Raw genomic sequence first — 27,188 nt, 5'->3', positions numbered from 1 at the left:
TGCTGTTCTTTCAAAAGTGGCTGCACCGTTATTGCGGTTTTGTACGTGGCTCATGGAGGCAGGCATATCCGTAATACACTCGCGAGCGTTTGAAATCAGTGAGCTTCCAAAAGTAATCTTGTAGCGGGAGACCTACCATTGCATAAAGAAGCGCTTCTTTTTTAAAGACAATTGCGTAACCCCACACTGGTATGTAAACAGTAGTGGGAAAACTGCTATAGAGATGACGCATTCCTTCTAAGGTGTCCTTTAACAACCATGTCTTTTAAACAGCTTGCTTTATACCTTTTCTTGTCATGCAGCTCAGGTGAAATGCCCAAAAATGAATGTCAATTTTCGTAACTATACTTAGGCTATGAAAATTATGACCATCATTAGCCTATTTTTATGTCCACTGCAGGTCGAAGGCCTATCCTAGCTATCTCCAATTGCCCCTGTCTCGCGCTAGTTGATTGCAACTTGCAGTTGCAAATTTCCTAATTTCATCACCCCACCTAATTTTGTGCTTTCCTCGACTGCGCTTCCCTTCCTTTGGAGGAAGTCATTTTGTAACCCTAATGTTTCACCGGTTATCTAACCTGCACATCAAATGGCCTGCCCAGCTTCATTTTTTTTCTTTCTTAATGTTAAACTAATCTTAGCAAAGATTTAGCAGCGGCGGAGGAGCAGTGCGTGCATGCTTGACCACTTCAGTCTCGGCTTCACAGGTTTGAGCCATCGGCCTGTTTACTCAACTCTTCTGCACCTACTCGCGACCCTACGCGTGCAAGCAACCGGCCCAATCGCCAGCAGCGTACGTCATCGGGCTCCCGGCGCGATTCGGCCAGCGCACTGCTGCCTTCGGATCTGCGCCTGCGCCTGGTCGCCAGCAGCCCTTGGCTATATAAACGTCGTACCGACCAGAGCGTCATTCAGCAGTAGCAGTGGTGGTGTAGCAGTGTGTGCACGATGGCCTCTTCCGTCTCGGCTTCACAGGTTCGTGCATATTTTCCCTGTCTGTACATTGCTATTCATTTAGTTTATAATTTAGAGCCACTGCTGCTGCTGCTGCTCGCGGTGTTGTCTTAACCAGGCCAACTGTTGCTGAACTATATAAACGCGCGGAACAGCTGCAATATACTTTTAAAGCCAAATTGATAGCCTGATTGACAAGATAACGACAACTGTTGTTTCTAATCCAGATTCCCGGCCTTCCTTAATCATTAAAGGTATAAAGGATGAGATAGAAGGACTAACAAGCAGGGTTGATTTTCTCAACGAGACTGCTCAATCCCTCAGATCTGAAAATAAGCAACTGCAATGAACAAATCCCTGGTTTCGCATAACGAATCCTTGGAAAGATGAATTGGTGATATGGAGCAGTACTCATGAAAAATACAACCTGGAAATCAAAAGCGTTCCGTCTACTCAGGGTTAAGATTGCATGAATATTCTTCAAAATATTGCCTCTAAAATAGAATGTCCTGTTTCTGCTAATGATATTGATGTCGTTCATCATGTTTCGCCTGCTTCTGACACAAAGCACTGGCTTGTCCAATTTCACTCTCGAGCCTTGAAAACCGAGTTCATAAGCAAAACCCAAAAGAAACGCCTTAACACTGGTGACATTGGATTCAGCGAAGCACGAAGCAAAGCTGCTTTCGTGAATGACCACGTCACCCCACAGAATAAGCAATTATTCAGTAAGGCCTTGCAACTCAAGAAGGAAAAAAAGTGGATTTCTTTTGTGGACTGATGACTGCGTCATCAATGCCAGGTAATCTACTGATAGCAAAGTTTTCCCATAAGCAGTGACTCGGACCTGGTGATTTTCGCTTAAATTGAATAATCTTTCTCTTTTCTTTCTTGTTTTTTTGGTTTGTTGTATTCTGATCTTACCTGATGTACATTTTCGTTAAGAATGTCCAATCCTATTTTTCGCATAACTATCACTCACACATTGATTTGAATTCACGTAGTCTCCGAAAGCATTTTCACGATTATCAGATACTACTCTCTTCTTGTCTTCATACCTTCTCAATTACATGTGTTTCTGAGACATGACTGAGTGATCCCGATAAAAAGCTTTATGGTTTTCTATCATACAATTCAGAATGATGCAATCGCATTTCATCACAACATGGTGGCTCAGCAATGCTTATTAGGTCCGACATCAGATACAAGCGTAGGCTTGATATTCACCTAAACATCTGTGATTGCGAGTAGGTGTGGATTGAGGTTGACCACTCTGTAATAGGCATTGATGTTCATGGGTATATAGGACTGTTAGCTGTGGATTTCTGACCATATGAAGTGATTTCTTTTCATTTTCTTAGATATTTTTTTGTATTGTTATGTAGGAGTAGCTGTCACTATTATAAGGCGACTACGCCTCTTTCCTTTATTTTCATTTCAATAAAAGATTAGGCATTGATAATAATATTGTCTTTGGTACTATTCATCGATCACCAATTGAGATACTACGGCGCCATTTCCCCATCCTCTTTTTTGGCTATTTATGTTTTACTACTACAACTAACCTTAGGAGTGTTAGCCAGAGCCACCACTCACAATAACATTATTAGAATGCACCCTATATGCCAACGACACAACTCACTTATGTATTCAGTATTCAGTATTCAATAAACTTCAAGCTAAAATATTGGCTATCCCCACTTGCATTGTATATCATATTGACCGCAAATAAAAACGGGGACAGTGGGAGAGAACATATTAACAACACGGGTGGTACCGTCCGTGTTGTTTATGTGTTTTCTCCCGCTGTCCCCGTCTTTATTTGCGGTCAGTATGATATACAGTAAACACCAACTAGGCCAAACTGAAGTTCTTCTATCCCCGCTTGCTTTCTGATACACAGCGCTCTTTTTCTGTTTGTTAACGTTCTGCGCCTAACATTTTTCGTTCCATTGCTCTTTGCGTGGTCCTTGTTCTCTAGCGTATTTGCCCAGTTTCCACCCTATATGGTAGCACCAGTAGAATGCTCTGATTGTACACCTTTCTTTTTAATGATAATGATACGCTTCCAGTCAGGGTCTGAGAATGTATACTGTATGTGCTCCGATCCATTTTATCCTTCTGTATATTTCCTTCTCATGATCAGGGTCCCCTGTTAGTAATTTACCTAAATAAACGCACTCCGTCACTGACTCTAGAGGCTGACTGGTGATCATAAATTCTTGTTTCCTTGCCAGGATATTGGACATTACCTTTGTCTTCTCCATATTAATCTTCGAACCCAGACTTCCACTTTCTCGTTTAAGACACTCAATGAATTGTTGTTCATCTCCAGTGCTGCTTGATAAGACAATGTCATCTGCAAACCTAAGGTTGCTGAGATATTCTCTGTTGATCTGCACTCCTCAGCATTCCCAGTCAAGTAGCTTGAACACTTCTTCCAAGCATGCAGTGAATAGCATTGGAGAGATTCTGTCACCTTGCCTGGCCACATTTCTTGATAGGTAACTTTTTTACTTTTCTTGTGGAGAACCAAGGTAGCTGTGAAATCTTTGCAGATATTTCCTAATATATCCACGTATGCTTCCTGTACTCCTTCAATATGCAATGCTTCCATGACTGCTGGTATCTCAACTGAATCAAATGCCTTTTCGTAATCCATGAAAAGAATATAGAGTGGTTCATTGTGTTCGGCAGATTTCTCGATTACCTGGTTGATGACATGAATGTGATCCATTGTAGAGTATCCCCTTCTGACGCCAGCCAGTTCTCTTGGTTCACTGAAAGTCAAGTGTTGCCCTTATTCTATTGGAAGTTGTTGAATATTTTATACAATACCGAAACCAAGCTAATGGGCCTATAATTTTTTAATTGTTTAGCGCCTTCCTACTTGTGGATAAATATAATGTTGGCATTCTTCCAGCTCTCTGGTACACTGCAAGTCGGGAGGAATTGCGTATAGATTATTATTATTATTTATTATTTGTTTTGCACACATATACACATATACACAGGTAGCAGGAAAGGGATAGCGAGGAGCAGGCTGGCAACTGCCACCGGAAGGGGCACAACGCCTGCCTACTCTTCTGAAGGGAGGCGACAGCAACACAGAAATGGAAGATAGGAAGGAGGGGAGGAAAAAGGAAAAAGGAAAGGAGAGCAACAGGACAAATCTAAAGACCAAAGTAGAACACTGCAACAGGACAAATCTAAAGACTAAAGTAAAACTCTGCAGCCGGAATTAAAGTGACGCCGCGTCCAACAGCCTCCACAATTATCAACCACGTCCATGGCTAGTTTGCTATGCGGCTGATTGTGTTCTCCACGATGAGACGCCAAGTGAAGCTGCACGTAATCACCGTTTCACGTAATCACCGGTTCACAATATACACTACAAGGTGTTTGAACCCGCCACCTCCCATCTTCGAAGGAAGAAGCGTTAGGGTACAGTACTGATCACACGCAGTAGGGCCGGTCAATAAAGGTCACGCTACAACTGAATGTCGAATGTTCATGCTACAAACGTGAACCTAAGTTAGTTAGGTCTATAAAGGTTAGTAGGGCGCGATGGGCCTGATCACGTTTAGATGCACAGCCACTGGGGTATCAACATTCCTCGAGTGTCGCACACCGCAGGCCAAGGAGATGATAGTTTCTCACTAGTGACATGCGCTGCGCACTGAAAGCGGGACACTCAAGTAGAAGGTGCTGAAGTGTCTCGTAACAGCCACAAGACGAACACAATGGACTTTCCGCACGCCCTTGTCTGTATAAACGTTCGTGCACGTTCACGCAACCAACCCTCAGCTTGAGCAGTTGTGCTCTAGCGCGACGAGGCAAGCCTCGACCACGAACACGGGGCGGGAACGTTCCATTTGCGACGCGCTGATCTGGATGCTGCTTGAGTAGGTGGCGACGAATCAACAGACGAGCGTCATCAAGCTTGCACGTAATTTCTGGGCAGTCACAGTTGTTATGAACGCAACTTGAAGCGAGCCGATCAGCCTCTTCATTGCCGGCGATTCCTACGTGTGAAGGTATCCATTGAGCAACTAGACATACCCCACGTGACGTAATTTTGCTCGCAGAGTCATTAATGCTGCGCACAAGTGGACAATCAAGCTCACTGCGTTGTAACCTGCTAAGGGCAGCACGGGAGTCCGTAAAGATGACAACCTTCGATGTAATTAACTCCTCTTGCACGTATTTCAGTGCAACATTAATCGCTGCTAGTTCCGCAGTTGTTGACGAAGTTGGATGAGGTACTTGAAAGATACGTCGTACTTCTGTTGAAGGGCAGTAAAAAGCTGCAGAGGCGCCTTGACCGTCGTTGTGTACAGATGCATCCGTGAAAACTTGAAGATAATCTGGAAAATTTTCGAACAAGTGAGACTGAGCCAATTGAAATATTGCCGAAACAGCCATATCAGACTTTTTGTGCATGTCAGGGATTGTGAGGAAAATGGGGAATACGTGTTTCGTGATACCTTTTGGAGGCGGAGACGTATCTGAAGCAGCATGTTCAGAAATGGTAGTGATATCCATAAATAATGCCGCCATTTTTCCCATGCGAGATAATGGGCGGTGAATAAGACGATCAAGGAGCGATTGACCGTTCGATGCGCGGTGCAGACGCTCAATGTGATACAGAGCTCTCTGATCTGCTTGCAGCCTCAGGGGTAACTGATGCGCTTCAGTAAGTAATGCAATAGATTGCGCCTCACGAGGTAATCCAAGCATTAGTCGAAGGGCAACACGATGATCTCGCTCCAGTTGGGCCATCAAACTAGATGGTATGTTCAAAATTGGTAATGCGTACAGCATGCCTGAAAGTACAGATGACTGGTACACCTGAAGAGCTGTTGTTTGGTCGCAACCAGCACCTCTAGCAGTTAAGGCGGCCACATACTTAAGAAGGGAGTGCGATTTGCGTCGTACAGATTTAACGGCAGGACGCCAAGAGATGCGATCATCCACAATTAAGCCCAAATAACGGTGTTGTCGCACCCAGTTTATAGGCGTTTCGTCAAGATACAGTCGGCTCATTGTTCGACGAGCGCGTTGTTTAGGGTGATATGCTATTGCAGCCGACTTAGCAGGTGATATGAGCAGGCCAACTTCACCCAAGTACTCCGAAGTAGCGTTGAGAGCTCTTTGCAAGCTTGCACGAAGTCGCGGACCAAGGTGCGAAGGGCCGCTTATCCACAGAGCAATGTCATCTGCGTAGACAGCTATGCTCACAGGGAAGTCAGTGTCTCGAGGCAAACGACTTGGAAGCGCGGCGAGTGCCGCGTTAAACAAAAGCGGTGATAATACGCTGCCCTGTGGAACACCACACGTCACATTTCGGTATTCACTAGTTACTCCTCCGACACGCACTTTCATCCGGCGCTCCGACAGAAAATTACGCACAAACTGGAGCAGACGACCCGAAATTCCCGCGGTTGCAAGAGCGAAAATAATCGCCTTGTGCGGAACTGAATCGAAAGCTTGCTGTATGTCCAGGAAGAGCATGTAGGCGGAATGCTTGTTTTCTTTAGCAAATTCGAGTGCTGAGACGAGGTCTGATATGCTGTCCAGAGCCGAACGGCGGCGACGAAAGCCACTCATGACATCAGGGAAAAAATTCAGCTCCTCTAGCCTGACATCTAAGCGAAACAAGACCATTCGCTCCATTAACTTGATGATGTTTGAAGTTAGGGATATTGGTCGGTAGGACTTCAGGTGCCTTGCCGGACGCCCGGGCTTTAAAATTGGTATTACCACGGACAATTTCCACTCAGCAGGGATTACACCGGTTCTCCGTACTTCGTTATACTCGTCCAATATACGGTCATGGAAACTCTTATCAACGTTCCGCAATGCTTGATACGTCACACCATCTGCGCCTGGAGCAGTGCGGCGTTTGGAGAGGCTCAGCGCGTGTCGCAGCTCCTCAAGAGTGAAATCCGCCTCGTCCATCTGGCAAGCTGGACCGTAGGGAGCGATTACGGTGCTGTGACTTGTCAAACAAGGAAGGTCGCTAATTGTGTTGTCACTGGATGCATGAGAGACGAAAAGGTCTGCAAATGCCTCTGCTATTACTTTTGGTGACTGGCCAGTCGCTATGCTCAATGTAGCCGTAGGATTCTTGCAGATTTCAGGAGTGCGGAGAGCCTTCAGTATGCGCCGTACATTTCCAAAACCACTTCCAGTATGCAACGAACTACACAAAGCTTCCCAGCTCTTGCGACGAAGTTGTTTTGTATGCCGCCGTATGGCTGCATCAAGGCGATTATATATAGTCCAGTCGGTGCGTCGTTTATAGCGCTGCGCCCGTCTATAAGCGCGCCGTCGACATGCGCGGAGCCGCAAAAGCTTGAGATCGGGATTTGGTTTGCCGATATTGCGTCTTCGTTGTACTGTAGCTTTTTGTAAGCACTCACTCATATGTTTAAATAGGCTGTCTTGAGATGGTGCCTCTGAGATCAGCTGTCGGAACTTGTCCCAGTTAGTAACTGTATAAACGACATCCTGGCGACCCGCAGTATGTGTTGGTGTTAACCAAATGGGTAGGTGATCTGAGCCCCACGGGTCGGGTTCACATGACCAGGCTATGCACACATCTCTCGTTGTTATCGCAAGGTCTATAGTGGAATGCTCCTTTCCTCTACCAATAAATGTAGGTGAACCGTCATTCAGTATTTGGAGATCATGCTTGATAATGAACTCATTAATCTCTGCCCCACGATTGTCTTGGGGACGGCTACACCATCGTGGATGGTGGGCATTAAAGTCCCCGCATAACACAAACGAGGCACCACACCGAGACACTAAGCACTCAAGTAGCGACGTATCGGAAGAACGTGTGGGCCTGTGGTATATGCTTGCCACCGTCGTACACACACCTCTGAGGCTCACAGTAACAGCGGCACACTCAAACTCATCGTCACAGATGCCGTCTGTGTCAATAACCGCGAAGTCCAAGTCAGCACGAACGTACACTGATGCTTTTGAAGCATTGCGCGTATGCGCCGCCTCCACACACTGGAAAGAGCCGCAAGCTGGTTCCGCGCATCGAGTGTTACTGTGAACACCCACGAAGCCTGGCAATCGATATTCGTCTTTCCTGACGTTAGTTTCCTGAAGCGCTACAATTTCTGGTGGAGTCTTCATAGCGACTAGTCGAAGGACTAAATCTGCGTGCCGCGGTCGCATCGACCTGACATTCCATTGCAGCACAAAGGGGCGAGGCTGCTGACAACTGTTAGAATTGTTTCCGGTAAAACGTCTAGCGAAGGCCATCGAGGACAGGAACGAGCGCCTTCAAAAGTTGCTCTGCTGCTGACGCTGCTGGAGTCTGGCGACCGGCGATTAGAGATCTTATGACGTTGACAAGCATCTTTAGAAGATTGACAAGTTGCACATCGTCGTTGGTTGATACCGGTTTAGGTACTGTGTTTGCAGTGCTTTCCACTGTGGTCGAAGTCTTTGTAGATACTTGTTCCGGCGGTTTCGATGGAAGCGCTGGCCACGATGTGTCTGAGAGGCAGAAGGTCCGCCCCCCTGCTTTCTGATGCGTTGTTTCTTTGTCATTCTTTGAACTCGCTGCTTTTCCAGTCGCTAGGGCAGCACTACGGCGACGGGAGCTCTCATCTCCTGCTGCCTTCTTTATGGCTTTCTTTTTTAGTGCCTTTACTTCATTCTTCAATGAGGGACATTCTTTATCCGTTGCCAAATGTTCACCATTACAGTTAGGGCACCGATATGCCTGACTTTCACAGGAATCTACATGGTGATTTCCACCGCATTTGGCACAGACCAGATCTCTGGTGCAAAAACCCTGAACATGACCAATCTTGAAACATTTATGGCATTGCAAAGGCCATAAATTAGCATAGATTAGCAAAAACCTGTGTTAAAGCCATTTCGAGCTTTTATTTTTTCGTTGGGAGTTGAAACGGTATAGAGCCCTTTGATTTACTCATTTTATGTATTTATGTATAACAGAACAAGAAAAATTTTGGTGTGGCACGCGAAAGGCAGCGGAATGACAGCGTATACACATGCATCATGCAGCCGATGCTGCGTGATGGCAAGGTCACGATGCCAATATTTTTTTCTATCTTGTGGTGAACGCCACTACACTAGCTTTGGTGGTTTTGCGCGTATAGACACACTAAAGAGCCACACTAAATATCTTTGTTCACGTAAGATGTTGCTTCATAACTCAGTTTACATTAATACTGAAGAGCGGAAGCTTCATTATGAAAGCAAAAGTGAAGGCTTGGTATGTCTTCATGAAATTTCACGCAGCTTAAATACAAATGCGCACAAAAGTGGTTCGAACATGGGAGCTGTGGTCAAGCTGTATTGCAGCGCCCTCTTGCAACCTCGGTGAAAAGTTGAAAATTGGGTCACGTAAAAACGTTGTCTGTAAAGTGCCTAAATGTATATTCATGAAAATGTCAGTCTGTCTGTCTGGAATAAAATATGTAATATTTCTATGTATTCTTTCTGCGTAATCTTTCTATCTACCCATTCAATCAGCGGCAACAAGTGACAGTAAATGCCTGAACCCGGTATTAGGTTACCACTTGGTAGGACAAAATTACTGGCCTCACTAGCGCATTGCAGGAGCAAATGGATCTGCTTATCCCTACAATTCTGCAAATGAAATTTGCAAACGATTGCAAACAACTAATTAATTTCAAAGCAGGCTGTGCCCCCAACTACTCTAGTAAAGATCACCGATACGTAGATTGCTTCGCAGTGAAGACGCAGTGATTGTAGGGTTGTTGGTAATGTTAGCATTAAAGTTGAAGAGTAAGCGTTGCAAGCCTATATAAACCTCGTCTGGTCCGCTAGTGATGCGTCAATAAAACTAAGCGCACCATCAGTTGCCACTGAGAAACCTACAAGTTGCCGTTCGGAAACGTACAAAATCAGTCCGGTCACGTGCATAAGGAGCAACTCTCGCTTGTTCTTCATACCCGTGGTAGTAATGACCAGTTCATGCATTTGTAAAATGATATTTATTATGACATATCCTGATAGAGTCCCAGTACATCGATACCTTACACAAGTTATTTAATGGCGATAATGAATAACTTGCAGTAGAGCGCGCTTTTAGCGTCCACCGCTCCTTAATATGCAAGCAGGCTTACTCTCTTTGGTATCACGTACTGCGCTTGCACAGAAACAGCACCATTTTAATGTCAGGGGCATAGGACGTGGAGAAGTCGTTTGGTCGCAGCGCAAACCGAACTAATCCCCCCGCTGGTAGAGGAACACGTAATTGTTCCCTGCATAGAAAATTTGGAGCAGGAACCCAACTATTACTCAGTATGCAGCGCAACGCCTTCATGTTTCTTTCTCTTCAGCTACGTCCAATATAAAACGGCGGCATACCGTTAGAGACACGGTGAAGGCACATACTGTCCAGCTGTTGCGAGCGGCAAATGTTATTTCAAAGGAATTCGTGTGCGATTAACGATCAGTCTCGAAAGGCCTATACAGAAGCGCGTATATGAATGCGAAAAAAAAGTATTTATAATAATAGCGTGTAAATCAAACTTTGCGGGCGACTTCCGCGAGCATTCCTTCAAATAGGACGTGAATATGCGCGGCACGCAGCCGCACCTACGGCTGTCGTTTTGAATTCCACAAATTAGGAGATGCGGGCTTTATCGTGTGTACTTTCCTTTTCATTCGCTAACGTTTACTGCTTTCCAGGTTACAGTATATTTTTTTTTCTAATCTTCCCATACGACGTTCCTCAGACGGTAACTACATCGCATTTCTTGTATTAAGTGCGGTTCATCTACGAGTGTTGGTGCATAGATAAGCAAAATGAACACATTTCGCGTCAGAAAGACGAACATGGTACCAGTGCCACCAATACGACATTGAAAATTTAATTATTTAGCAGGACCAAATTTAACTTCACGACATTTGATTGAAATACATGTTTAAAAACTCCATGGCGTTCTCATTCTTACAAGAAATGTGTACTTTTTGCATTCATTTCACTCATTCAGCGACACGAGATTTCGACTGTGCTGCGTATAGAATATTCTATGGTCAAATAAAACAGACTTCACAGCAAGCAGTAGGTTTTTATAGGAAAGACAGTTAAAGCGAATATTCTGGTGACTGATCCATTTTGGATTTCAAAGCATTCAGAGTAAACTGTGTTTATTGCCTAGCGCATTTGATATCATTAGTGTATACATCGCTGCCCTGTCTCGTTTCACTTGGTTTAAAATCGTTTCTAACGATCACACTATAACATAAGTTTCGCACAAGTATATGTATGCACTTTAACATACATAATCTTACTACGACCTTATAGACAAGCTTTATTAAGCATGGCATGCTTTTAGCTCTCGTTGACCGCTACCTTCAAGTGGTCTTGAGCCAAAAGCCAAACTTGTTATCCGGGCACTAAAATGAGAACATCCGGGACCTTAAACGAGAACATCCGGGCAAGTTGCGAGAAAAAGAAACGCGATTATCCGGACAACCAGACAAGACTTCATTACATACGCTAGTTACTTTCCAAGCAAGTTACACAAATATTGCTTCCGTGTTCTTCCTAATGCTTTATGAATACTTTGTTTAGCGCAAAACGACACACAAGAAAGACGACAGGACAAGGCGCTACTCTCAACTGACATCATTTTATTGCGTCACTCCTTTTATAGGCCGCTCAAGCCAGAGGAACATGCGCAGTGAGCACCATGCGGTGGAGCCACCAACATCCGATCCCAAGAGCGCACTCATGCGACAGAATCCAAAACACTAAATTCAGCGCTGTACAAGGTTAAGGAAGGCACACTAATGCACTGTGACCCCAAACAGTGGGGTCACAGTGCATTAGTGTGCCTGCATGCACACTTCTGCATGCTGTGGTATGAAGGTTATAAACAGGGATAAGGTGCCTTAGAAAGGCTGGCCTGTCTCAGGCTCCTTTCCTCTGTTTATAACCTTTATACCACAGTGTGCCATTCCACCTTTCAGCCCCTTTTTTGATTCTGGATTAACTTTTGCGTGTTTTTCTTGAAGTGGGATCAAAACCAACTGCACATCCATCAAAAGAGGAACGTCGCATTTCATCATACCATCTACCCCTACATACACTTGCGGCAGTGGACCAATCCATGGTAGCTGCAGACCCTTACAACATTAGGGTATGGGAACGCTTGTCAGATATTCAGGTAACCGAGCATGCAGATGAGACACATTTCTGAATGGTACCACCGAGTAGGAGTGTACTCTTCACTGGCCCCTTTTCCTAACCACTTGGTTAAGCATATCCATCTGCGAACTGCATAGATATTATTCGAGGCTGCATAGAATCCGCAGTGCAGCAAAGTGCTAAGTGCATGACCGATTTCGCCCTCATTCAGTGAACGATGGTAAAGGCACGCTAACTCTCCTTAGTACACTAGTCACTGAGTTCCTTGATTGCGGAGCTAACTCACAAAGATGAACATCTAGAAACTTGTTTGACCAATCTCTCGCATTCGCAGAACTAGAAATCTATCACTCAGCTGCTTAGAAATATATCGCGCGACTCTACCTTACCCGGATTCTTTTAATTTTTTAAACCGGCTATGGATACGCCAGATCTTAAAGCAATAATCAAATGAAATGAAATCAAAATATTTATTCCAACATTACAAGGCTAATGCAATGTAGAGGATGACTGATAAAAAGCCTTCTTGAGGCTTGACCGGCCCTGCATCCTATACACTTGGCAGAGCGGTGGTTACAAAGCACAAAATGGTTAAAGGAAGCTCGTAAACAAGGCATGTAATGTTTCCAAATTAGTTTAAAGAGATAAGCGATATCGAAATTTTTTTTGAAAAATTATTGAGGGAAGGTTATGTTATACTTTATATAGTAACACCGACATATAGGAGCATAGAAAAACCTTAAATTCTGGACGCTTCATTTTTGCAATATCAATGTCTGTGTCTTTAAAAAAATGTAATAACCTCAGTCAATTATTTTCAAGCATCTGTTTGCTATAATTTGTCCTATGTCTTACAACATTCCATATTTCAGTGCGGCGAGTGGTGTAGGCAGGTACATTGAGATGCAGGTTGACGATTTCCACATGCGTAACATTGCGTTTCTTTATCCTGAAGTAATACTTCCGTAGGGGTCTGTATGGGTACAAGTCGTGAATTTTTCTTATATGGTACCTATCGAAGAGGGGTGTGGTGTGTTCAGTGTAAGATAGATTGGCAATAATGCGTAGCGCCCTTTTCTGCATGACAAGTCTATTGTTAAGATTTGTTTGTGTGGCAGTACACCATACTACATGACCGTAATTGATATGCGAGGCAAACAAAGCATTATAAAGCAGTATTTGAACAGAAGTGGGGAAAGTGTGTCTATTGCGACTAAGCATACCAACTGTGCTACTGAGATTCCTGAGGACTGAGTCTATGTTGTCGTCCCATTGTAAGCTGTTGGAGAAGGTTATGCCAAGAATTTTAATCGTGTTCACAACCTCAATATTCGTAGACTCAAACATTATATTGTGATGCTGTGAGATTGCTTTACCTGCAGTTCGAAAAATAACTGCTTTGGTCATATTGCAATTAACCTATAGACAATTCTTGTTTGACCAAATGGAAAGCCTATCAAGAAGCTTATTTACCATTCTCAGTAATTCTGTGTAGTTATGAGACGATGAGAAAATACTTGTGTCGTCGGCATACATAACAAATTTTGCTTGTTGGTAAATAGATATCGGATCATTGACATAAATTTTGAAAAGTAGCGGCACGAGAGTACTTCCTTGCGGTACACCTGAAATTACTTGTTTGAATTGCGATTTGAATTCATTTATTGAGACAAATTTATGCCTGTTATTGAGATAGGACGATAATTTACAATGCGAGTGGTGTGCCCGTTGCCCCATACCACTCTAGCTTACTGAGGAGAATAATGCAATTGATGTGGTCAAAAGCCTGCGTGTGATCAACCATTATACCGATTGTTAATAAGCTGTTTTCAAAGTTTCTTAATATGTCCTCTTTCTGATCTAAGAGTGCAAGTTCTGTGGATTTGTGCTTCTGAAATCCATGCTGAGCTTCAGCTATAAGGTGGTATCTGCTACAAAATGATGACAACCAATTTTGGATAATTTTCTCCAGGCCCTTTGAGAAAATTGTGAAGATGGATATAGGGCGACAGTTTTTTTACATTTTGTTTGTCACCTTTTTTTTAAAAAAAGTGGGGGTTACTCTGGCAGTTTCCACTCTGCCAGGAAAAGTACCGCAAGAAATACACAAGTTGTATATATACACCAAATAGGGGCGATTTCATAAATGACGTATTTAATAGGCCATATTCGCAGGTCATCTATGTCAGAGCTACGCGAATTTTTGAGGTTCAAATAAACGGAACACACCTCAGCAGAGTCAATTGGTGCGAGAAAAACGGAATTCTTGTTTCTAGGTGTTGTGATATCATTAGTAGGGTGAGAATTCTGGTCGAAATTCTTACGAAGTATTGGTTAAATACATCAGCAAGTTCCTGGTCCTTCCCTAGGCGTCCGTTTAATGAAATTTTTGTGTGGTGACCCTCCCTTCTGCTTCCGTTCCGTAAGAGCGCTTATCTTGTTCCACAGTTTATCAGTTTGTCCTGTGCATTCAAACTCCCGAATATAATATGCGTCTCTTGCCGTTCCTAATTCTTTTGTTAGCTTATTTCTGAAATTCCTAAACAATTTAAGATGTAAAGGTTCCCGAGTTTCTAAAAACTTCGGATACAACCTATCTCATTTTATAATATTCCTTAAAAGCTCTTTGGTTACTCAAGGCTTTCCAATCTTTGTTCTGATTTTTCGCTCTCTCGTGACAAAGTGTTTCCTGTATACTGCCACAAAATTAGTAATGACGATATCGTAAGCCTTTTCTGCCGTGTTTTCTAGAAAAACTTTATCCCCGCAGGTCCCTCGTATCTGTATCTGAAATGCTTCCAGAGAGTTTTCCTTGATGCTTTGCAAGGTTATACACGTTTTCTTCATTTTCCTAATGCTTTCGGGAGCTTCAACAGACATATATATTGGCATATGGTCACCCATGCAGCAGCTTAGAACGACACTTGAGACATTGGTCGGGTCATAGTTTGTGATGAAGAGGTCGAGCAGTGTTGCTGATGTGGAGGTCAATCTTGTTTCTGACTATATTATTCGCGTACCCCTAAGGTGTAAGTAAGTAGTATTTCAAAGTCTGTTGTTTGGCGAGCAGCACCTATCATGTCAGTCACCTATCATACCGCCTAGCACCTATCACATCACCTATCATACAGCCTCTCTGCGTATTCTCACTAGTAAAAATAAAAATAAAAAACATTCTCAAGAAAAGTGAAAAAGGGGGACGATAACACTTAGCCAGAAGCAAACACTTGCTTTCAACACAAAGCATATTGTAGTCATTGGTAATACAACAGAAATCAGTTATCAGTTTTTCGTAGAGTCATCTATCAATAACGAGACACCTCTGCCACGTCTTGATGTCCTGTTTAAGTAAAATGCGTTTTTGTTAGGCAAGTTATATACATCAGAATCTTCATTATACCATGTTTCACTAAACATGACAACGTCATAGTGTCTGTTTCTATCAACAAAATATGCTTCTAATTCCCGAATTTTCTTATTCAGCAACTGGGCGTTTATATGTACACAGCTCAATCGTTTTTCACCGAGGCCTTGAGGAGTGAACCATTTTTCTTTTGGTATATGTTGCAAACCGTCCATGAGGAAAAGGAGTTTCAGTAAACAACCAAACGGACAGCACGTCTACAAAAATCTAGAGCCTTCAAGTCATTTTCACATTTAAAAACTGCAGCGGTTTCACCGGGTGCCCTACGCACGAGAATCTTGCGCCTGTGTGCCATACGAACTGGCAACCTGATCCCTTCGCCCATTCTTTGGCGAATGTAGGCAGTTTCCTAGACCGAGGCGTGATATTTTCACAGATGTACCGCTAGTCGTTGGGACCGTTTAGAGCTTTTTTTAGCCATGATAGCATTCTTAAGTTCATGGCGAGCGCAGTGCATGATAATCCCTGGTGCCTTTACATGCTTTGACGGCAGTCTGTGGAGTGCTACTACGTCTTCTGTAGTTAACGCTTTTAGCTCTAGCTCTCTCGCCAAGTGATTCACCTTTTCAAGAAGATCTTCCCCTTCGTTTCAGCAATACCGTGGATTTCGACGTTGAGGCTTCTACTACGCCACTCAGGAGCCTCGATATCAGAATGAAGCTGTTCTAGCTCTTTTGTGGCGCCGGATTTCTCAATATTCTTCCCTTTGCGCCTAAGATCTTTGAGTTCTTTTTCTTGGCGGTCCTGGCTGTATGACATCAAAGCTATCTGAGAGTAGCTGGATGGATTCTCTAATGCCGTTTACCTTAGTCGGCAATTCGAGCAGCATGTTTAACTTGCGGTCCATATCTACAAGCCTAGTGACTACTTAACTATCGGATGTTTTTGTAACTCATGCCGTTTCCTGCCCTACACCTTTCACACTTCCAGTGCTTCTTTGCAAACTTTTTTGCCTTAAACTGTGGCTCAGTCACGTCAGAGCATGTTCCTACGTGAAATAAAAATTCACACATTGTGCAAGTCACTGAAAGATCATCATCAGTCAACACACATCGACATCAGTTACACCCCTCCATGATAATAAGAAAACAAAAGACGATAAGATTATTGCCTCGACCTAGAACACATTCAACCATGCATCTCAAATTTACATCGGCAGTAACCCATCACACTGGCAGCAAACAGCAAACGGCAGAGCTACTATAAATAGTGGGAATAGCACCGAAGGATACTCGCCAACCTGTGACAGTAGAGAAAGCAAAAACTCAGCGGGCTGCATGTGCACTCCGCCACCACTGACAAAGTGAAGGGCACCGCCCCAGCTGTGGCCGTGGCCAGCAGCGCTTGCGCAGAATCATTGCGGTGATTTGGTCGGCAGCTATGCGACACGTATTCAGAAGTTCACACTGTCAGGTCGAGGAAAAGTACAGGGCAACGACGTTTGCGGCACCTTGGAAACTTGTTGTCCGCAGCCTCCAATTTCGGGACAGGGGTATAGCCTGTGACAGTAGAGAAAGCAAGGATTGAGAGGGCTGCAATACTTCTAGGAGGCTTTGTATAGCGCATGCCTGCATTCGCTGTCCTCTACTTACTTAAACAAAAAAACATAGGAACAATACTGAATAATTTTCTCATTAAAGTTGAAAAAGCATGGTCTTTATAAATTTCGTGCAGTAATCCTGGATGGTACAATGCAAATGTGTTCAAACCAAAATGACAGATGCTGCAGCATTCAGCAGGTGACGAACACGTCAAACGATAAGAGAGATAGACAAAGTTAAGCTGTTATTCTGATTACAATTATGCAGACACTGCAGGCACATTTCTGTCGCCGGCACTGGCGTCGCAGTGAGGGTCGGTATAAACTACAAGGGCTATAAAATCATCGCCGCACGCCATATGCTGCATGTGCGAGCAAAAGCGTGCGGGGGTAGTCAAGCGATCGCGTCTTAATCTCGCGCACACGCAATGGCCGAAAGGAGGGAGGAAGTGCACCGCCTTCCGACGTGCGCAAGGCTCGGGGTGGAAGGTAGGGTGGGGGAGGGGGCGTTGCAGTCTGGGCGGCTCGGACGGCCGCGCGCGCACGCACCCAGGCCACTGTATTGTAGCGAAGTGACGCAGCCGTTAGATATCAGACGCATCAGCTCACCAGGGAGACGGAAGATGACGGGGGATGAGTTCTGGCAGGGGCAAGTCCAAATCCGCAGGTACGACGACGAGAGTAGCATTTGAACAACTAGATTTATTCACTTGGCATTTGCCGTAAGTTTAAACCGTACAAAAATATTTACAAACAGAACGATGTCATACCCGTCGTCGTCGGCCTGCCTGACCGGCCTGGTCTCCAGTGGTGAAGTTGCGCCGTCCGTTGCTGTCTACTTGCTCACTCTCAAAAACTACTCGAACTATCCCTTAAATAAGTTTACACAGCATCCAACAGACACTTTTCTCCACCAATGGGCTACTTCGTTACTCCGACCAATCAGGCAAGCCGACATCATCCAATGAGCGTCAGAGTTCAAGGGGTCAAGAAATGGTCGCGTAAACACTCCGTACACAAAAGCACTCGGACCATAACTAATCGGCTTTTGACAGCCGAGCGTGGGACGAGGACGCGTCAGGTGCACGTGTGATGTCAGGCGCGGCGGCCGGGCGGCAGTACATGCCCGCGGCGCCGTCGCGGTTGTGTACAAAGGTTTCCCCTGGGTCGAGGAGCCCACGAAATTCCCCGAAAGCAAGCAAAGAGTCCCGCGCTATACACTTTTCGCGACAGTATGTTAAAAGCCATTTGCGACGTTTACAGATTCCGCGTTTCACTGTGCTTTTGCGGCTTATTTCGCGTTGACACTAGCGGCAGCGCGAAGGTCAATTCGCTCGCTGTTGCTGCTGCCGCGTTTCCTCATCACAGTGTTCTGACAGAGAGTTTCCACAGTTATCGAGTGAGATGTGTTCATGTTTGCTTGTGCGCGCGTAACACCATGCTTGTTAATTTTGTTAGTATGCCTATGTTTACAAGTTTACACGGCCGATAAGTCTACTATTCTTACTTCGTATCGCTGCCCAGTATTTTGCTATCGCAACTGATGCTTCGCCTTTCGGGCGAAACAGGAAGATTTATCAATTAAAATTATAACTCAGAAGCCTTCATTTGGTCAAGGATATCACATTCTAATTGTCTGTCTGCTACCAGGCTCAGCTCCACCATTAGCTGCACTGATTGTAATTCTCAAAATCATTGTGCGAGTGCCCTTTCCCTGGCTTAAATACAAAATTGTTTTTTCAAATTACTTGGGAAATTGAACGCAACGACAGAAGAACGTGCCTACGCATGGTCACAAAATCTAAGGAATATGTTCAAGACGAAAGAAATGAGAAACATTCATATAACGTGAAAAGTACCTTTATAGGCTATTGGGCTCACTGGAAGCTGAAATTGCTTCTTTAGGGGTGCCCATTCCCACAGGAATGTAGAACTTGCGCCTTGCAATTACAACCACATTCACGCTGACAGGCAGCTTCATTGCTGTTCTTTCTGTGCGGCTTTCTTTTCTGTTATTTGGAGCTTTTGTATTTGGCAAGCCTAAAAGTAAAACGGACAGACATAATTGCGAGTGAAAACAAATTGGTCTTGTGGGCATCGGTCCGCAGCAACCACCAGCAGCTCTCATTACGGGGCAGCTTTATTCTCTTTCTACTCCTATTTAGAAGGCCTTCTTTCTCCGACCGGCGCAATCACCCTTATTTTTTTTTTCACGTTTCGGTATCTTTTTCTCTGTGTCTTTCTGTCGTGCGTACCGAATAGAGGTTGGAGAAAATAACGTTTCTTCTTGCTCGGATTCTGCATAGTACTTGTGTCGATCTCAGCACCTGATGAAGAGCTTATTTCTTATATCAGGAAAGCGCTAGTGCTATGTATTACTTCAAAATTTTGGAATGTGGCTGCGTGCATGGGTATTCTATAAGCCACATTACGTACAGATAACCGTAAAAAAAAGTGAAGTAGTTTAAAAACTTTTTCACAAGAAGAGACAAATCGCAATACTGCAGATTAAAATGACTAGTGTATAGCAAATGTGATCACAGGCAAACATAGTATTTCATGATTATCTTATTTAAAGATATTGCCATAGGTGGAGATAGAAATAAAAATATATTCACAAGCTTTTTACAGCTAACTGCAACACAGCCAAGATGGCGAAAAATCTATATTTACAGCCATCGCACTCTTCCATACAATTGCAAACGTCATCTTTGTCCTAACCTTGTTAGAATGTTATAAAACTCGGTAGTCAATCTGCATTATATCTGGAAAATATCAAACTCTGCAAGAAATACTTGCCACACTTGGCGATTGCTCTTGGTTAGAAAGTGTTGAGGCTTTCATCCCTTTGTCCAAAGACTACCCGCACAAGTAACAACGAATAGAAAGGTTGGCATCATCTTTTTCAATCAAGATTTGGAACGCAAGGTGTAATAACTTTTTACCACATTTATTTCTTGCAGGAGAAGCGGTACGAAAGAATCCTATTTATTGTTAGTTGCAAATACATAAATTCAACGGAGAATGAAGCCCAGGATTGCATAGAGGTTTGCTTATTTTAGACGTAATGTAGAAGAAATAAAGTAATGATAAAATAGGTTGTTCTTTTTTCTTCACTTTCATTTCCCTTTATGAAGTTCATTGTCTGTTGGCTTCCTATGGTTGTCCTCTCTTGCAGTCACTTCTTGTTCATGGGACCGGTAGCACATGAAAAGCCTCCAGCCCTACAACATACAAGCCCGAATACATATGAAATATGAAACACTTGAGCTGTTAAAAGATACGCAAATCGTTATCTCCAACCACCTGTCAGAGGGATGGGGACAGCGCAGCCCGGAAGGTTAACTACGCTTTGTTCAGTACGCTAAATAAGACAATAAGTTGTTATAGAAGCTCCGTGATCGTTAAGAAAGGTAGCGAGACATGGGGGCTGCAGCTACAAAGAACAAATCGAAAAATAAATCAAGGAGAAAATCACCTTTCTCTGCCGAAAGGACGTGGCGGAATACAACTCACGACCATGCTGCCATGTCGTACCTCGATAATTATAGCAGCGTTTCACAACATACCACTATGCTTGCTTCTTTCTTTTCACTGCTATCAATCCAAGCTGTCGAAGGCTAAGGCACGTCCACAGCGGCATCATTGCTCAGGTGGGGTAAAGCTCTCAGGAGCTCTCAATCACCTATATATACGGCTTCGCTTACCCGCCAAGTCCTTACTCCCCTTATTTTTTTTATTTCTTTGTATGTGTACATTTACCCCTTTCCTTGCAGCTACGCAACTGCTGTCTATTCAATGTTCTTCCAAGGGGCTTTTCTATGGATTCCGCCATTGGTCGTGCTTTCGAGAACGTTGTGAATTGCTTTATGTTTAGTAAAAAAGAGAAAAGAAAAAAAATATAGCATGTGCAGAAAAGGAGGTTAATTAAGGCAGACGCATACTTGCCTTCCTAAAAAAGTAAGAGCAGATACAAAGGCTAAATAGGAGAAACTGTTCATTCTCAGACTACGCAGACGCATTGTGAGCATTGGAGACAACTGTTTGGGACAAAGAAGATAGTGACACTTTCTTTGAAAACGCACTTACCTTACCTCAGTACTTCTCTTCGATATCTACTATACTAATGCAAAGCAAGTTGGTCGGCAGAAAGTTGAGGTCATTGAGGGAAGTGCCAACGCAGCCGCATGTCCCTCTTGTGAGATAAACAGGTCATGTGCAGCGCTGGGCCACGTAACTCATCCCTGGATACCCTCGCGATTGTAGTAGTTACGGCGTTGAATGCATGTGGACGATCTTGCCGGTGCAGTCACGATGATGAAGAAAGTTGGCCAATGTGAGGGTGCACTGTTTCTGTTGTTCGAGCGACCGCCAGCTCTTTCTGATGTTTCGTATTTTTGTTGACCTGCAGAATGTATTTCATTTTGCAGAATAGTTCTGTATAAGCTCTTTTCGTCATTATTAGTGACTTCGGTTATTGACGTACAAATCCCGAGAAAGAGACAGAGATTGAATGACACAGAAGAGGAAAGCCTGCTGACCACACCCTAAATGCCTAGCCCGCAGCTGACACTCGAACACTGGTCAACAATAAGAAGGAGGAGAAAGGATGAAAAAAAAAATGACAGAAATAGGAAGGAAAAGATTTCTCAAAGCTGATAGCTCTGCTGGCAGTAAAAATCAGTTAGATCACCAGTTCTACCTAGTCGAGTTTCAGAAAACTACTTCCTCCTTTTGATTTTTTCCCCGTTCTCATTTTCGGTGTAGATCGGACCTTCACCTCCTATACAAAGACGCCAACAGTAAGTGGGCGTGCACCGGCCCAACCGAATTGCAAGGCGCGTTCATCGTTGAAGTGCAACAATTAAAGCACAGCCACATGCGCGCGATTTTCGATGACTGTGGCCGGCGACAGCGACGAGCGACAAGTTTGGCCATCGCGAGGACGGTCTGTCGCCGTTGCTTGTCGCGTCGCCCAGCTAGAAAATGCCACTTGTCGCTTTTCCGCGCAGCAGCTTCCCGTGACGAGAAGTCTCATGGCAGAATCCAGGCCGCCCGCTTCAATCTGAATTAGCTCTCGCTACTTTCTCTTCAACGTGACAACAAATAATAAATGGTAAATTTGTCACTGTTAATTGGAAACTTCATGCATGTGGTCACCGTTTTAGACCTCTTTGAGACACACGTGCTGTTGGGTGAGCATATTTGGATGCCCGAAGGTTTACATACCGTGGTGCAGTGCTCGGTAAGGGTGACCCTCCTTTTCTGCCACCACGCTCTCAACTTGTTGCGCATTTTGATGGGGACGAAATGCAAGAACGCCCACGAACTGGGCGTTGGATGCACCTTAACAAAGCTCATGTAGTCAAAATTAATCAGATGTCCCCCACTACAGCGTATATCACAATGAGATCGTGGTTTTTGCACGCAAAACCCCATAATTAAAGAAGAAAGTCTGCGGGGGCCAAGGAAAAGCAAGACGGGTGTCGCATTCCACCAATTGCACGCCAGCTCTCACGCCGCTGGAGATAACACACAATACGAGGTGTCGGCTTGTGTTTGTAGCCACCACTGCGGATGTGCTGGTTTACGGCTCTTTTCGCAGCGGCATTACTCAATACAACAAACGTAACCTAAATATTTACACTGCATAAAATTCAGGTGCATTATTTGTTCATTAAACTGAAAGGGATTTAGAACAGTTAGGCTTTTCGTTTACTTTCGCAATTGTCGTTGATAATTCTAAATATTTCTTTTTACAACTCCAAGCATACATTTGGGCACTGGAGATGTCATTCTTGTTTGGTCGTATGGAGGGATTCAGATACACTCGTCCCTCCAAACGTGCAACTGATTCAAATCCACGTGTTTCTTCCTCCTTCGTTTGTTGGCATCGTGCCGCTGGTTCTATAAACGAAACGGAAAGGAAAGTTAAGCAGGTCCCCAAATCTCAGGCCTGCGCAGATAGACCTCGATGCGTTCTATTACTTTATAATTGACAACAGCGATACTATTTAAAGAGTGGATACAAATTTGGCATTTATGAGGCCTAAACCTGAATTTGCGTCCCTTTAGAATGTTTCCTAGCCTCCCTGGGAAGTGGCAGAAGGAAAAAAGTTCAGTACTATTTTTGTTGTGAGATACTAACTAGTCAGCAATTGGGGTAAAGTTTGAAAAAATATACGCATTACGCCGCAAGCAGGAGTAGGAGAGTTTAGAAGAAACCGAATTGCAATAATATCTATACACTGATCTCTGTGATGTCATTTTATCAACAGTATTTAGGAGCAGAAAGCTAACTTTCGGAAAGAGAACGTCACTGGTATTCTTGAAAGTGAAAAGTAGCTGCTGGCGTGCATGGTGAACGGCACAATGCGGACGAATCGGACGAAAAAAGACAAAGAAAAAAAATCGAACGCCGTGAAACATGTTCCGTCACCCGGAAGCAAGCACGATCGACCTGAACGCCTTCCTTTTCTGTTATGTACGTTGAGCTACATTCTGCGTGGATGCGTACGGTTGCAAAACATGCCCTGTGGAAGTACTTTTCAGACACAGGCCTCAGAAAAAAAGTAGATAATTCAAATATAGACGTTACAAAAAAATACTATCGGAAACGCTCTACAAGCGTTTCTTCTTCTTATTATTTTGCGAGAGTTCTCTGCCAAAGAAAAAAGGAACATAGAAAATACAACCAAAGAAAAAAATGGAACTCTTGGTATTTTGTTGGTCGTATTTTTCAGTCAATCCTCTGTGGCCAATACCCCTCGTGAGTACGAGCGATGTTTTAGGCAACGGCAAGAACGAGGGCAACAACAAGAACAAGAGCAACAACGACAACAAGAGCAAGAACAAGTACAAGAACAACAACAATATAAACAGGACAGCACTGCACACGCACAGCATTATGAAGAAATTCCCCATCCGGTCGGGCCTGTACTATATGGACGGCGTTTCGTGAAAATGAGCACTGGCTGACCTGGTTGAGATAATTTAGTTTAGTAATTTAGTAAACATGCGATTAAATTTAACATGGGTGTGCGTGGGGCAGAAGGAACCGGTTTTTAACGATCCATAATGCCAATGAAGAATAACGAAGAAGAAGCGAGCATAAACCTGTGAATATGTAACTCTCTGTCAAATCGGCATGGTTTGAATTCCGTAATGGCATTATATGTATTTCGCGATCCATTTCCTGCGGTGCATGAAACAAAATTAAGAGACGATGCTGACTTCTTGAAATGGTGGTAATATGGCTACGATTCTCGTTCTTGTTACGAAAAAGAATTAATGTGTTCTTACCACGGCGTTGTTATTGTCAGTGTGTTAAGGCGAAAGCCTTGTGACCCGTTGCAATGGCTCATACCTGAAAAAAGTGGAGCCTAGTCAAGGGATGCAAAAAATCAGTGATTCAAGAAACATCATCATCAGAAATGGCTCATAGCCGCGTAAGCAAGCAAAGATGCAGTGGCTGAATATGAGTGAAGAAACGAAAGAAAGAACGAAGGACAAAAAAGAAAGAATGCAAGAACCTTGAGGTATTGCATCAGGTGCTCGCATGTGTCGTTGAGGAGGTCGACCTACAACGCCCTACGTTTACTTCACACTTTGGCTCCTTACAAAAATCATTGCAGACTTGCTGCAGAAATTCTGCATACCCCGAGTCACCCGGGATGCAGAATATCTGAAGACAGGTGACAGACTTTCTGTCACCCCCTGTCACCTCCCAGCGCCCAATTGGTACACCCTTTCTGCAGAAATTCTGCATACCCCGAGTCACCCGGGATGCAGAATATCTGAAGACAGGTGACAGACTTTCTGTCACCCCCTGTCACCTCCCAGCACCCAATTGGTACACCCTTTCTGCAGAAATTCTGCATACCCCGAGTCACCCGGGATGCAGAATATCTGAAGACAGGTGACAGACTTTCTGTCACCCCCTGTCACCTCCCAGCGCCCAATTGGTACACCCTTTCTGCAGAAAGTCTGCTCAATCTGTGTAGCTGCAGGATACAGCATTTCTGCAGAAAGTCTGTCGAGATTGTGGTCACAGGATTACAGCATTTAGGCAGACATTAGATAGAATTTCTGTAGCCCCACTATGGGGAACTGGCATGCATGCATGCAATAAAATAACAGACGCAATAGTATTCTTTGCACATTTTATTTGTCTCCGATTTCTTCCGGGCTGCTTGGTTGGGACCAAGAATATCGCTTCCAAGGAATGAAGTAGTGAGTACCGACATCTCATGTGAGTGGCAGTGACCGCCTTGCACACACCTTGTCGCAGCATGCTAATCAGACGCTTTGACGCGCTGTTCAGCCTGCAGAAGTGCCGCAGGCTCCCAAGTGATGTAGATTCCTCTGGCTCACAAAATCGTGACATCCCTAAACAAGAAGAAATGTTCAGTTTACTGTAAAGTTAACCCTGCTGACACTGTAAACTTGTGACATTGTGAAAAGTCTCGTACAAACAGCTACATGAAGCTGCATGGTTGCACAAATACCCGATTATTACATCACAGGCAGTTAACATGTAAATGGAGCAAACATGAATCTACTATAAAAAACTTCACACAAACGCACCTCTGTACCAAGTCAAATGCGAATTGCACAACCAGAAAACTCGTTAACACATGATAAGCGTTCGAAAACCTAATTTATTTATGCGGTGCAACAAAGCCCTGCCCCAAAGGACGATGCATTGAAAAAGAACAGACTCCCTCTTTTTCAGGTGAGAAAACAATTTTTTCCATTAAAGATAGATACTGTTGTTGAAATCTCGGAACCATTTACAAATACACGAAAACACATGACACCCAACGCAAGAAATACAGGCTGTCTGAAGACACTATATAAATAAAAGAACTTGCATACAAGCTAAAATCTGGCCATGCGTCGTACACAGCAATCGGGTGCCATCTCGCGCAGCCGTTAGCTGTGAAGACGACAAATCGACGTACCTCTAGAAATGGCTATACGATTTCTCGCTAAAAAATTACGTACAGAAATAGTAACTTTCCCTGCTTGAATTTTTGCGCCTATTCAAATCAAGCAGTCCCCGGCGCAAGGAAACTTCACAGCAGAAAGCAAATAGTCGATAGATTTTGGCAACATCACGTTTGAGGGCAATTTTCATCAAACTTCGCTAAATGCGCCCTGCGACAAGAACGAACATTCGAAAAGCACGATCATTTTTGTCACGTTACTAATCACCTTGTTACTCGTACAGAAATGCCCACTTCACGGACTACAAAAATGCGCGCATGCGCCGGACTTACCTTTCTAGGCGTGCTCGGTAAACGAGTCTCCGTGACAGCTGCTGCTGCATCGCACAGGTACCGCAGGAAGGACAGTCGGTGCACGGTGCCTCCAGCGTCAACAGCGTAGAATTGCAGATGAACTACAGCACGTGATAGCACAACTTTCAAAAAATTCTTCCGCGCACTGTGATGGAATGCGAGCGCAGCGAGAGTACCATCGGCTTTTCATGAGCCGGTAACAAAGAAAGCGCGACCGGGTCATAACTACGATAATTGGCATCGGCACACCACACGGAAAACACTGAGAGCTACGTTATGCAGTCACAGGGGTTTTGGATCATTAATACACACAAAAAATCGCCACAATTCCTCCCGGCACGGCATGTTCACTACCTCATCGGTCGCCGTCACTGCGGCGTGCACATGGCGTGCACGCGTGCACGCCGTGACTTGTCGGGGGCCAGGCGCAGACGGGAAAATATACTCACCCGTAATTTTACCGGTGCTCGCGGCCAGCGCCTTCTGGGGGCCGGCGCCGAAAGCAACCACGCAGTCGGTGGTCGGATGGATGGTGTCGGCGTCGCGCGGTAGATATGTCCTTAAATTCAGGCTGCGGTTCGAGCCATAGTATAACTGCTGCATTTAATGTACGTTATGTAACACGCCAGTATTACCTTATTAGCTTATTATTATTAATTATATATATTGATGTCTTATTTTATTTTTATTATTTTATAATTATTAATTACCTTATTTCAATTAGTATTAAATAATTGATTTATATAACTCCCATTATCAGACTGTTCTTGTAGCAATCAGTGACAAAGT

At 44.1% G+C, this 27,188-nt stretch overlaps 2 long non-coding RNA genes across 2 annotated transcripts; one reads left to right on the top strand and one right to left on the bottom strand.

Annotated features, from left to right (window-relative positions):
* Positions 1–769: 769 nt before the first annotated feature.
* On the top strand, positions 770–21,959 carry LOC135909787 (uncharacterized). The gene is made up of 3 exons (XR_010566797.2): positions 770–975; positions 12,001–12,152; positions 21,865–21,959. It is a non-coding gene; the product is annotated as an uncharacterized lncRNA (long non-coding RNA).
* A 3,285-nt stretch (positions 21,960–25,244) lies between these two features.
* Positions 25,245–26,710, bottom strand: LOC135909786 (uncharacterized). Its single transcript, XR_010566796.1, has 2 exons — positions 26,379–26,710; positions 25,245–25,485 (listed from the first exon to the last, which is right to left on the bottom strand). It is a non-coding gene; the product is annotated as an uncharacterized lncRNA (long non-coding RNA).
* Positions 26,711–27,188: the final 478 nt, after the last annotated feature.

The sequence above is a fragment of the Dermacentor albipictus genome, chromosome 4, assembly GCF_038994185.2.
Source record: "Dermacentor albipictus isolate Rhodes 1998 colony chromosome 4, USDA_Dalb.pri_finalv2, whole genome shotgun sequence".
Taxonomy (NCBI): Eukaryota; Metazoa; Arthropoda; class Arachnida; order Ixodida; family Ixodidae; genus Dermacentor; species Dermacentor albipictus.
The sequence above is the reverse complement of the archived record's forward strand: the minus strand, read 5'-3'. Positions and strand labels throughout refer to the sequence as shown.